Source organism: Coturnix japonica, chromosome 26 (genome assembly GCF_054131305.1).
Source record: "Coturnix japonica strain WE chromosome 26, WE-NBRP24, whole genome shotgun sequence".
NCBI classification, from domain to species: Eukaryota; Metazoa; Chordata; class Aves; order Galliformes; family Phasianidae; genus Coturnix; species Coturnix japonica.
In genome coordinates, this window is record NC_140688.1 from 2,096,882 (window position 1) to 2,107,500 (window position 10,619).

General features: G+C 48.7%; 1 long non-coding RNA gene and 1 pseudogene across 1 annotated transcript; one reads left to right on the forward strand and one right to left on the reverse strand.

Annotated features, from left to right (window-relative positions):
- Positions 1-10,619, forward strand: part of LOC146756572 (zinc finger CCCH domain-containing protein 11A-like) — a 53,009-nt pseudogene that overhangs the window by 18,292 nt on the left and 24,098 nt on the right.
- On the reverse strand, positions 822-5,721 carry LOC146756574 (uncharacterized). The gene is made up of 2 exons (XR_014937297.1): positions 5,416-5,721; positions 822-1,093 (listed from the first exon to the last, which is right to left on the reverse strand). It is a non-coding gene; the product is annotated as an uncharacterized LOC146756574 (long non-coding RNA).

Genomic DNA, 10,619 nt, shown 5'->3' on the forward strand with positions numbered 1-10,619 from the left:
GGTTGGGAGTTGACAGGACACGTATTCCAAGCTGCTCTGTAAATATGCCTCATCTGAACCATCACAATTAATATCAAATGTAGGAGCTCATAATTTGAGTGCAAAACAGGAGGATTTTTTCTTCCTTTTCTGGTGTTGAAGTTAAATGTTGCATCATGAGGCTATGCATGTAAACATGCAAGGTCGTATAAACCACTTGAATTTGTAACCCACAACTTGTAGTGGACCATATTCTTAACCATCTAGGCAGGTGGTTTATCTTAGCGTGCTGGAATTGCTCTGAAGAAGTTAGTTTTTGGATTTTGCTGTATGCTATGAAAATTGTTCTGCATATTGTCAGAAAGCATGAAAACCAGAATAGCTTCTGGCTATGTTACTGTGCTTTCCTGACAAAATTCTTCATAGGCTAGTAGTATAGATTATAAGATTATAACTTTCTCTCTGTGCTGGTATTCTGTTTTGGTTTTGTTGGTGGTTTTTTGGGGGTTTTTTTTTCTGTTGTTGTTTGTTTGTTTGTTTGTTTGTTTTGGCCTTCAATGTAAGGGGGAGGAAGGAGAAGGAAGTAGGGGAGATCTTCCCATGACCAGACCTTGCCCTGTAGTTTCAGCCAGTTTAGAGAATTGATACGAAGTTTCAGAAGAGTTACTTATTAGTTACTTTGCATGGTATCTTTTGTAACAGTTCACAAGGTTATATTGCTTTGTCTTAAATAAATAAGTGAAAAAAAAGACAAGAAAAATTAAACTGAACCACTTGATTTATTCTTGATTCAGTTTAGCTTATCAGAAAGAAGGAAAATAGAAAAGGATGCTTGAATACAGTTACAGTTTCAAATAATATTTATTTATTAGCTTCATTCTGTAAATATACCGAATAAAATTGTTTTACAATTTTCCCAACAAAATGAACGTTATAATTAAATTTTTATATAGGGAAATGAATTACAAACAATTCAATTTATACTTAACAGGAAGTACAGTGCAGCAAGATACAAGAAGGCCAAGTTTCACTGGAGTGTGATGCGTTATGCAAGGAAATGAAACGGAAGGCGTCTGAGGTGGTGTATCCATTTTAGTTATGTTGTCTTCATTGCCTTGAGAAAAGTTGGAAAAAACAGGCAGATCGTTATTTTTTCAAGACAGTAATAGCAAGAAATGCAGTGTAACTCAGCGTACAGTTTAATTGCACATTTAATTTTTGGACTATTGAATCTGGCTTATTGCTGAGAATTGCACTACTTGTAGATAGTGTCAACTCACTTGATGAAACACTGTTTTAAGGTAATGCTCTATTACCTCTTTATTTTTAATGTACATTGGAACTGGAGATTTCCTCTTCAGCCAAGAAGTGCTAATCAATGATAATAAAATCATTACTGCTAGTGAGAGCTATAGAAGCACTTCATTTAGGCCTTACTTTTACTTTGAAGGTTAGCAAAGTGTTATCTTGTGTGTTCCTGTCACACAGTATTAGGTGACTGCCACAATTACAGAGAGCTTTCAGCAACTGCATGTGCTTTTCAGCCCATTGTAAACATGGATGCTCTCCAATAATTTTATTTGAAGTAAAGAAACTGCTGCATAATCTCACCTAAAGAGACAGAATATCCACATTGTTTTTCTAGGCCTTTTATGGAAACATGAGGAAGTGGTGCATGAGCTGGTTAACTTTTATCAACTTAGTAGTATATGTAATATACTGATATATATAATTTAAATATTCAACCCAAAACCTCGTTCTGTAAAAGCTACATCTGTCTGTTTCTGCTCAGAATTTCAGGATTGTCAGGCAAGTTCTAAGACGTACTCTGTAAATCAAATTCTACACCTTTGCAATCAGCTTGAACACCAAGACTCTTGGAATATACTTCTAGAAAAACCAGCAGTAACAAATCATTCTAGTGAAGTGTGGAAGTGAGTTTATTGGGCATGGAGTGCATTGAAGGGGGGTGAATTCATAGAAGTCTGCATCAACAAAGGAGCACATTTCAGTGGGGTGCAGCATCAGCTGCAGTTTCACTTCAGCAGATAATATTTCCTATTTTTTATCTGTACCATTGAATTCAACTGGGAAAATAATCTAATGCATCAAGCAAATGACTACAGGTTCCTGTGAGCATAGGAAGTTCCGCACAAACGTGTGCAGGAATCTTACACAAATATGACAACAGCAGCGTACAAAAGAAGCTACATTCTGTGTTCACTGGCCGATTTCTCTTTTGGAACTGATGTTCTGCCATTAGATGGCAGTGAAATACCAGCAGGGATAGGGCTGCAGTTTTTGCAAACCAAACTTTCCTATTTCAGGTATTCATGACTAAAAAGACCTTTGTGTGTTTTTCTGATGAGACACTCTGACATTATCTAGGTGAAATGAAATTGTTAGTGATATTTCATATATGGTTTAACAATTTAAAAAAAAAATAATCTGAAAATCCACAAATGTAACTGCTTGCACAGAGCACGCTCTTTGAGCTGCGGTGTTCTTAAGCACGAGCTGGTGTGCCTTCTGCTTAGTCTTCAACAGCTCTTAAGTTGTAGACTGATTGGAACAAATTCCATCTGTGCATACCTTACTTAGTTAATTACCATTTTTACTGTGCCAAATGTGATACATAAATATATATATGTACATATATAGACTGATTATTGAGATCAAGATGGTTTTTAACTTCAAGTTGTCAATTGTATCATTACATCTTAGGGCATTCTATTACTCTGAGATCTAATTTTACTAAGGTAGTGTTAAGTGGCTGCAGAGTTGGAGGTCCAAGAAACATGTACAAGCAGCAGATACGCATACACTGACCCAGCACACTGGTACTGCCGTCACTGTAGTGATGCCTGACTGAGGGAATTTCAGAGATAGAGCTGGTGTCTTAATGTTTGATGGCTTTGCTGCATCTATATGCCTTTTTGTGTAATGAAAAATACTATTTGGCAATTTCACTGTCTTCAGGATTTTGTGTCCTGTCAATCACCTGCTTTTTACCTGATGAATCCAAGTTAAACATCTCTTAGCAGCTTCCCCTGGGAAACCGACTTTAAGGGCAGGGGTATAGAACAGAGCTGGCAGCTCTTTAAGGACACCCTTCTGAAAGCACAGCGGCTCTCCATCCCCCTGCAGAAGAAGTCAAGCAGGGAAGGCAGGCAGCTATCATGGATGTGCAAGGACCTGCAGCTTAAACTTGAGGGAAAAGAGGGAAATGTTCAGAAAGTGGAAGCAGTGTTGTATAGCCTGGGAGGAATACAGAGCTGTTGTCCATGTGTGAAGAGACAGGATTAGGAAAGTCAAGGCACAGATGGAGCTGAACTTGGCAAGGGGAGTGAAAGATAACAAGAAGGGCTTCTGCAGGTACATAGGCTGTTCAGTGGATTAGGAATCGGTTGGCTGGATGCAGCCAAAAGGTTATGATCAACGGTTCTGTGTCTGGGTGGAGGCTGGTCGCAAGTGGTGTCCCTTAGGGGTTGGTCTTGAGACAGGTGCTCTTCAACATCTTCATCAATGACAGACAGTGGCATCGAGTGCACCCTCAGCAAGTTTGCAGATGTCACCAAACTGGGTGGTGCTGTCGATACATTGGAAGGAAGGGAAGCCATCCAGAGGGACCTGGACAGGCTGGAGAAGTGGGCCCATGGAAACCTAATGAGGTTCAATAAGGCCAAGTACAGGGTGCTGCACTCGGGTTGGGGCGATCCCAGATATTTGTACAAACTGGGGGAAGATCTCTTTGAGAGATGACCTGTGGAGAGGGACTTGGGGGTCCTGGTGAACGAGAAGCTGGACATGAGCCAGCAGTGTGTGCTTGCAGCACAGAAGGCCAACTGTGTTCTGGGCTGCATTTAAAAAGGGGTGGCCAGCAAGGAGAGCGAGATGCCCTCTACTTGGCTCTTGTGAGGCCCCATCTGGAGTACTGCATCCAGGCCTGGGGCCACCAGCACAAGAAGGGGGGGGTTAGGATAGATATTAGAAGGAAGTTTTTTACACAGAGGGTGCTGATGTGCTGGAACAGGTTGCCCAGAGAGGTTGTGGTTGTTCCATTCCTGGAGGCATTCAAGGCCAGGCTGGATGTGGCTCTGGGCAGCCTGGTCTGGTGGTTGGTGACCCTGCATACAGCAGTGGGGTTGAAACTCCATGGTTATTGTGGTCCTTTTCAACCCAGGCCATTCTGTGATTCAGGAGCCAGTCCATCCCATTGTTCTTTATGTATGTTAGGCGTTGCATTCTTTAGTTATTGTAGGATGAAAATAATGCAGGAACTGTGATTCAGATGCATTGTATGTTTATGTTTTAATATTTTCTGTGCCATTCTTTTTCCTTTAAGTTTCTGGCATTTAATTTGCTGTCTTGAATGCTATGTAACAGTTCTGTAGAGTGATCAGTTGCAGTTCCAGGTTTTATTTTTCATAAAACTTTCTGATGGTGAAGCAAATGTAATTGCATTGACAGTTTCCATTACAACAAGAGCAGTAGAACAATATGAGTATGCATTATCCAATATGTCATTTGGTACAAAAGTGGAGATTTCCTTTTGCTCTAGCAGTCAGGGCATATTTAACTACTTGGAATGAAGTGTGTGAGTGTAAATTACATACATATATAAGGATTTACCCATCAGTGTACAGTGTGCTGAATTGAGGACTGAGTTACTGAAAGCTTAGAGTGACTTTATTAAGGAATTTTTCCCTGGTATTAATGAATATATATATATTTATATTTTCCCCAGGTTTTATATTTGTCAGTTGAATTTTCCAGTTAGTCAGAAGTTTAGTTTTATAACATGGTAGCGTCTCTAATGTTCCGTGTTTTTCAAACATGAATTGATAGAGGTTTTTCACAGAATGTTTTAGAATCTGAGTAAGCTCACAGCTCACTTGGTGAAGGTTTTGCTCGCTTTTCTGAGAACTGTTCTATAAATTATGGCTCTGTAAGATAATAGTTTTACCTGCTTTTACAACAGTTACTTATCACTTTGTATGTCTGGACAGATAAAAGAGGCAGAAGCCAAAGCTGTTATTGAAGAGGAGAAACGAAGACAACAGGTATCAAACTTAATTCTTCTTCCCCCCCAACCTCGTTGTGTTAATAAATCACTTGACGCACGTGCAGCCCAATCTGTATACTTTGTATAGTGTTTCTCCCAGTTACTGCTTTCAGCTGTTATGTTGTCCTTAGGTATGTGCCATGGGTGATCTACAGTGGTTAAAAGCAAGTATATTTTCTCTTAACAGTTCTCACATCTGTGGGCAAAATGGTAATCATTTGATGTCGCATTAGAATAACTGTATAATGTATACATATATTTAAATACAAAATACTTCTGATTTTTATCCATCATTTTATAATTCCTTAAATTCACAGAATTACTAAGTAGCCTCTGTAAGGTTGAATTACTGAGTGAACCTTCTTACTTACTCCCCTTCGTGAGAGTGAAGAAACCTAAATTGGTCTCTGTCCTTCAAGTTCTGGTGGGAGTGGGAAATTTTTTTGTCATTGCTGGCTCTGGTGAATGTGTGTTGTCAGCACTGTAATCCAAGAAGCTTCTGTGCCAGCTGCCTGGAAATACTATCACTAATCTTGTTTCAGAAATTAACCGTAAGCTTGGTTGCTGGTGACAGCAAACTCAGGTTTATCATCTGGGCGCTGCAGCCTCAATGCACTCCTTCCAACAGGCTTGTATGCCTGTGACAGAGCACAGACCCCCCCGGTTGTACACCCCCCATCGGACCCCCCCCCACATTAGATCCCCCCCCATTGTATCCCCCCCCCATTGAATCCCCCCGCCCTCCATTGGATCCCCCCGTTGTAGCCCCCCCCCTCCCCCACTGAACCCCCCCCATCGGACCCCCACCCCATTAGATCCCCCCCATTGGACCCCCCCGGTCTATCCCCCCCCCTACTGGACCCCGCCGTTCGATCCCCCCCCATCGGACCCCCCCGGTCCCGGTCTGTCCCCACTCACCGCTTCCTCCTACGGGGCTGCCAACACCTCCGCACTTTACGGCGACGCTGTCGCAAAAGCGCCGCACCCCGCTGCGCTTTGCGGCGCGCCGCGAACTGCAACTCCCAGCATCCCCCGCGCTGCGCCGCGTTACGTCTCTCCGGGGACTGCAACTCCCAGCGTCCCCCGCGCGGCGCAGGCGCAGAGCGCGCGGTGTGAAAAAGGCGGGAAGGCGTTGGGCGGGAGCTGAGGTGAAGCAAAATGGCGGCGGGGCCAGGAAGGGCCTTGGGGCGGGATGGGCGCCATTGGGCCTCGTTATAGCGGGATAACGGTGTTATTCTGGGACGTGGAGTGAGAGAGACCGGGCGGCCAGGGGGGATTTGAGGGGAAATAGTGAGGAAATGATGCTCAATGGGCGTGTGTTCCCCTCAGGTGAGCGGCGCCATGGGCAAAAGGAGGAGCAGCCAGGTGACAGGTAATGACTTAAAATGGCCTCAAAATGGCCAAAAAATGGCCTTAAAATGGTCTCAAAATGTCCTCCAATGGGCCTCCAAGCGGTCTCAAAATGGCCACCAAATGGCCTCCAAGCAGCCGCAAAATGGCCTCAAAATGGCCACCAAATGGTCACAAAATGGTTTCCAAAGGGCCTCAAAATGGCCACAAAATGGCGTCCAAGCAGCTGCTGTTCCTCTTGCAGGTGTTGACCACCATGATGGCTCCAATGTCAAAGTCAGGGCAGGACTGAGGGGAGACAACAAGGGGGGGGACGACTATAGTGGGGTCAACAATATGGTGGACAGCAAGGGGGGGGACATCAATGGAGGGGGCACAAATGGAGGGGACACTAATAGAGGGGACACCAATATGGGGGACAGCAATATGGTGGGCAGCAATATGGTGGACAGCAATATGGAGGACACTAATGGGGGGGACACTAATATGGGGGACAGCAAGGGGGGGGACATCAATGGAGGGTATACTAATAGAGGGGACACCAATGAGGGGGGAAACAATGGAGGGGACACCAATATGGTGGACAGCAAGGGGGGGGACATGATTGGATGGGGCACCAATGGGGAGGACAACAATAGAGGGGACACCAAGGGGGGGGACACCAATATGGCAAACACCAATATGGCAGACACCAATATGGTGGACACCAATGGAGGGGACAAAAATGGAGGGGACAGGGACACCAAGGGGAGGGACAGCAAGGGAGGGGACACCAGTATGGTGGACACCAATATGGCAGACACTAATGGAGTGGATACCAAGGGGGAGGACATCAATAGAGGGGACACCAAGGGGGGGGATACTAATATGGGGGGCACCGAGGAAGAGGAAACCAATGGAGGGGGCAGCAATATGGGGGACACCAATGAGGGGGACATCAATGGAGGGGACATCAAGGAGAGGGACAGAAATGGGGGGGACACCAATAGAGGGGGCAGCAATGAGGGGTATGTAAGTGGAGGGGACACTAATATGGGGGACACCAAGGGGGTAGACAGCAATATGGGGGACAGCAATGGGGGAGACATAAATGGGGGGGACACCAATATGGAGGACATCAGTATGGGGGCCATGATTGGAGGCGATGCTCTGGACAATGGCGGAGGGATGGACTCAGTGCATGGAGATGGAACAGAGAGGTAATGGGGGGAAATGGGAGGGTGGGGGGCAGAGGGGGGGCTGGAGGTGGAAATGGGGGCAGAAATGGGGCTTGGGGGTAGGAATGGGGCCTGGGGCCAGCAATGGGTCCTGGTGCCCCCCAGCTGATGGGGTTTGGGGTCTGTTTGGTTCCCAGCCGCTCTGATAACGGAGGCCCAGCAGCCGCCCCACAGCTCAGCGTGATGGAGGAGCTCAGCCCCACAGCGGCCCCATTGGCACAGGTAGGACAGGGCCTCTGCCCCCCCAGCGTCACCCCACAGCTCCCCATGGCTATGGGGCAGGGAGCACACAGGTTATGGGGGGGGTTGTTCCAGGATGGGATGGATGGCTGCGAGCAGCAGGAGGACCAGAACAGCCCTGAGATGGGGGACATACAGCCCCATAGCACCCCACAGCCCCATAGTGACACCGATGGGGGCACAGAATGCATTGAGGCCACCAAAGAGCCATTGGAGGGGGAGTGGGCAGCCAAAGCGGAGCCCACTTGTGGGGCAGAGCATGAGGAGCGCTATGGGGCTGGCACTGTGGGGCTGCCCCACGTCTCAGCACCGGAGCACAGTGGGGTGCCAGGGGGTACACTGAGCTGCTGCAGGTAATGCCAGAGTACTATGAGAACCCATAGGGAACAGCCCCATAGCGCCCCACTGCACCCCACATTGTCCCACTTCACCCCATAGAGCTCCAGTTCACCCCAGTTTACCCCCCATTCCACTCTAGATTGTCCCAATTTACCCCAGTTCACCCCAAATCACTCCAACTTACCCCAGTTAACCCCAGTTCTCCGCCATTCACCCCCAAATCACCCAAATTCATCCCAGTCCCCCCCTAAGTCACCCTCAGATCCCCCAATCCTCCCCAATTTCCCCCCATTCACCCCAATTCATCCCAGTCCCCCCTCAGGTCACTCTCATATCCCCCAGTCCCCCTCAATTTGCCCCCATTCACCCCAAATCATCTCAGTTCCCCCCCCAAGTCACTCTCAGATCCCCCCAGTCCCCCCCAGTTCACCCCATTTCATCCCAGTTCCCCCCAGTTCAGCCCTTGGTGCCCCAGTTCACCCCAGTTCCCCCCCATTCACCCCCAAATCATCCTAAGTCACACCAATTCCCCCCCAAGTCACTCTTAGATCCCCCCAATTCACCCCAGTCCCCCCCCAAGTCACTCTCATATCCCCCAATCCCCCCCCATTCACCCCCATTCACCCCAGTTCATCCCAGTTCCCCCCAGTTCATCCCCTGTTGCCCCAGTTGCCCCCATTTCACCCCATTTCCCCCCCAGCCACCCACCCCCTCCCAGCCTGCAGCCCCTCTGTGCCCTGTGGACGCCGATGGGGACCCGGCCTCACCCAGCTGCACCCCCAGGTCGGACCCCCCTCCCCCCACCAGAACCCAGAGCTCATTTTGGGCTTAAAAAGCCCCGGATTGGTGCCATTTTCACCCCCTTTGACCCCCAGGAAGGAGGTGGCACCACGTGAGGATGCGTCAGCGGTGCTGGGGGGGCTGATCCTCGAGCTGTCCAACCTCAAGTGAGTGCTGGGGGTGGGGTTAGGGTTAGGGTCCCATTGGCACTTATGGGGTCTCACTGTCCCCTGTGTGGTCTCACTGTCCCCTGTGGGGTCTCACTATGCAATAAACACACGAGTGTGAGCAGGGCTGGAACAACACAACTACACAATAACACAACAACACAACAGGGAACAGCTGCTGAGCTCTGCTCCTGGTGCAGAGTGGGGGTGTAAAGTGGGGGTGTAAAGCTGATGGTGCACAAGTGATGGTGCAAAGTGGTGGTGCACAACTGAAGGTGCAAAGGGATGCTGCAAAGTGATGGTGCACAAGTGATGTTGTACAAATGATGGTACAAAGTAGTGGTGCAAAGTGATGGTGCAAAGGTATGGTGCACAAGTGATGATGCACAACTGAAGGTGTAAAGTGATGGTGTAAAGATGACGGTGCACGAGCGGTGGTGCAAAGCTGATGGTGTACAAATGATGGTGCACAAGTGATAGTGCACTAATGATGGTGCACAGTTGGTGCCCAGCTGCTGCCTTCTGTCCCACGTTGCGCTCAGCACAGCCTGGGGATGACACAGAGTGCGTTATTAGTAATAGTAATTAGTAATTACGGCCTTAATTAACATCATCACCACCACAACTGCCCCGACACACACAGTGCAATATGTGGGGGCCAACCCCATAACCCCTATAGCCCATAACCCCTTATAACCCCCACAACCCCACAACCCCAAACCCCAATAACCCCATACCCCTATAACCCCATAAATAACCCCATAACCCCATAAATAACCCCATAACTCCATAACCCACAACCCCATCACCTAATAGCCCCTATAACCCCATACCCCATTACCTGCTATCAGTCACCGCCGTCCCCGTGTCCCCGTGCTCTCGGTGCATACACAGAGCGATATGACGCCGGGGTGAGCGGGCAGAACCTCCTGGTGTGCGCGTTGTCCCGCGTGGCGCCGCACTGCGGACACACGTAGCGCCGCAGGATGGGGCACAGCACGCGGCCACGCGCGTCCTTCAGAGCGTGGCTGCTCCACACCGCGCGGGACTCCCCGTTACGGCGGCAGAACGGGCAGAACGGGGACGGGAAACGGGGGCGGGCTGATAAGGGGGGGCGGGCCGACAGGGGGCGCTGTGGTGGTGCGATAGTGGGTCGTGATAGTGAGAAGGAGGGCCTTGGTGGTGATAGGGGGGGACATGGTGATAAGGCGGGATGGGGGGATGGGGGGGGTCCTGCTGATAAGGGAGGTCCTGCTGATGCTGTGCTGAGCCGTGGTGACACTGACACACCTGGGGACACACACAGACATGGTGGAACATGGCAAATGGCGACCAGGGATGGGGACACCCCCCCCAATATGGTGACCCCAGTGGCAATGACCCCAGTTGACCCCCATTATGTTGACCCCCCCATTATGGCGACCCCCCCCCCCCCATGACAGTGACCCCAGTAATGGTGACCCCAGGTGACCCCCCCCAATA